Genomic DNA, 3049 nt, shown 5'->3' with positions numbered 1-3049 from the left:
ATTGCTCACACTAGCAAGATTTTGTTGAAAGGACCCTCATATAGCTGTCTCTTGTGAGGCTTTGCCAGGGCCTAGCAAACACAGAAGTGGATGCTCACAGTCAGGTATTGGATGGATCACAGGGCCCCCAATGGAGGAGCTAGAGAAAGTACCCAAGGAGCTAAAGGGTCTGTAACCCTATAGGTGGAACAACAATTTGAACTAACCAGTACCCTCCCAGAGCTCATGTCTCTACCTGCATATGTATCAGAAGATGGCCTAGTCGGCCATCAGTGGAAAGATAGGCCCATTGGTCTTGCAAACTTTATATGCCTCAGTATAGGGGAATGCCAGGGCCAAGAATTGAGACTGGGGGGATAGGGGAGTGGGGGGGTATGGGGGACTTTTGGGGTAGCATTGGAAATGCAAATGAAGAAAATACCTAATTAAAAAAAAAAAAGAATGGTGTATCACTGAGCCATTTATCCATCTCACCAAGTAGGGTTTTTGGGTTTGGGGGGGGGGGGTGTTGATTGTTTGTTTCCACATTCTTATTACAATGCTGCCTTTCCTTTGTACTACTTTAAAAACTTACTTGCATAATTATTTAATATGCATCATGCCCAGAGATAACAACAATCATAGAATGGAGGAAGAGGATTTTAATTACCCCGGATTTCATAGAAATAACAGTGTCTACTGTGTATCTAAGGTTTGTTGAGTATCTGGGTAAATGAATCGGTCAGCAATGATAATGACTTTCAAAAGAGGAGTTAGGGTGTATGCTCATCATCTTAACAGGTACCTTTGTTCAAAAACAGTGTCATATAAAAGAGAATATTCTGGACTTTTGAAGTAGCCCAAAGCTACTACTTACTACCATTAAACAAAATTAAACTCCAGTGTGTTGTGTTTTCATCTTCATTCAGTTCCAGGAATTCCTTAATTTCTTTCTTGATATCTTTCTTAACATACCTCTTAGTCAGTGGTGTATTGTTTTGTTTCTGTGAATTTGCATGTTTTATGAAGTTTCTATTGTTGTTAATAGCCATCTTTATTCTATTATAGTCAGATAAAATGCAGGAGGTTATTTCAATTCTATATTTGTGGAGACTTGTTTTTTAATGTTCTAAGATGTGATCTGTTTTGAAGACAGTTCCATGGGCTGCTGAGAACAATGTACAGTTTTCAAAGTTTAGGAGGAATGTTCTGTAGATATCTGTTAGGTGCATTGAATTTATGATTTCATTTAGCTGCAGAATTTCACTGTTTAGGTTTTTCCCCCCATATGACCAGAGGCAAGACTCGTGTAATGAGGTCATCCATTACCACTGTGTTGTGGTTAATCTTTGGTTTTAGATCTAATAGTATTTCTTTCATGAAATTGGGTGCTCCTGTGTTTGGTGTATAGATTTTTAGGACTGCACAGTTCATGTTTCTTTCATGGGTAGGAAGTACCTCTCCTTATCGTTTCTGACTAGTTTTGCCTTGAAGTCTATTCTGTTGGGTATTAGAATGGTTGCATCTGCTCAGTTTCTCAGTTCCATTTGCTTGGAATACCTTTTTCCATCCTGTTACCCTACAGTGTCATCAATCATTGACTGTAAAGTGTGTTTCTGGGGAGCAGCAGAAAGATGGATCCTGTTTCCTCATCTAATGTGTTAATCTGTGCCTGTTTCTTGTGAATTGAGACAATTAATATTAAGCATTAGTACTCTATGGTGTTTATTAATGCCTTTGTTGCTCTCTGAGATCCCTTTTGATTAAGTTATGGGATTGTTCCCTCTTGAGCGTAGTTAACCTTCTCTTTACATATAAGTATTCCTTCCAGTATTCTCTGTATATCTGAGTAGTCATAAATTTTTAAAATCTCTTTTGATTATGGGAAGCCTTCTTTTTTCCTTTGATACAGCTGATAGTTTTGCTGGGTATAGTAGTCTTCCATAACCTGGAGCGCATCGAACAAGTCTTTCTGGTTTTCATAGACTCCACTGAAAAATCAGCCATTATTCTGATGACCCTGACTTTATATGTGACATGATCTTTCTCTCTTGAAGCGTTCTTAAAGACCTTTTTGTCTGTGCATTTAGCATTTTAAATATTATATGAAATGGGGGAAGTTTCATTTCTGTTTCTGCCTATTTGGTGTTCTGCATGTTTCTTGAACATTGATAGGCAACTTTTTCCTTAGATTATGGACGTTTTCTTTTATGACTTTATTGAAAATATTTTTGGTGCCATTGATCTGGATCTCTTCTCTTTGTTCTATACCTACAGTTTTCAGGTTTTTCCTTTTTTAATCAAATTATTATTTTATTTTATTTTATTTTATTTTATTTTATTTTATTTTATTTTATTTTATGTGTATATTTGCCTGCATGTATTTTTGTGTAGTACAGGTGTGCCTGGTGCCCACAGAGGCAAGAAAAGAGTCCTCTGGAAAAATAGCCAATTTTGTTTAACCACTGAACTATCTTTCTAGTCCCAGATTAGTCTCTTAGTCTCCTTATGGTGTATCATAATTCCTGCCTATTCCTTCCAGGGTTTTCTTTATTGTTTTTGTTTTTGATGTTGTTTTTATATTTTTTCTTATTATATATTTTCTTTATTTACATTTTGAATACTATTCCCTTTCCTGGTTTTCCAGCCTCCTGGAAACCACCTATTCCATTCTCCCCTCCCCCTGCTTCTATGATTGTGTTCTCCTGTAATTCTTTAAGGGATTTTTGTGTTTCCTCTTTAAGGGCTTCTACCTGTTTACCTGTTTTGCCCTATATTCCTTTTAGGGATTTATTTATATCCTTCTTAAAGTCCTCTACCACCATCACGAGAAGTGATTTTAGATCCGAATCTTGCTTTTCTGGTGTGATGTTGTATCCAGGACTTGCTATGGTGGGAGAATTGGGTTCTGATGATGCCAATTAACCTTGGTTCCTGTTGCTTATGTTCTTATGCTTGCCTCCCATCATCTGATTATCTCTAGTGCTACCTGCCCTCCCTATATCTGACTGGAGCCTGTCCTTCCTGTGATCCTGGTTGTGTCAGAACTCCTTGGAGTTCAGCTGTCTCT

This window comes from Mus caroli, chromosome 11, assembly GCF_900094665.2.
Source record: "Mus caroli chromosome 11, CAROLI_EIJ_v1.1, whole genome shotgun sequence".
Taxonomy (NCBI): Eukaryota; Metazoa; Chordata; class Mammalia; order Rodentia; family Muridae; genus Mus; species Mus caroli.
Note: the sequence above shows the minus strand (reverse complement) of the source record.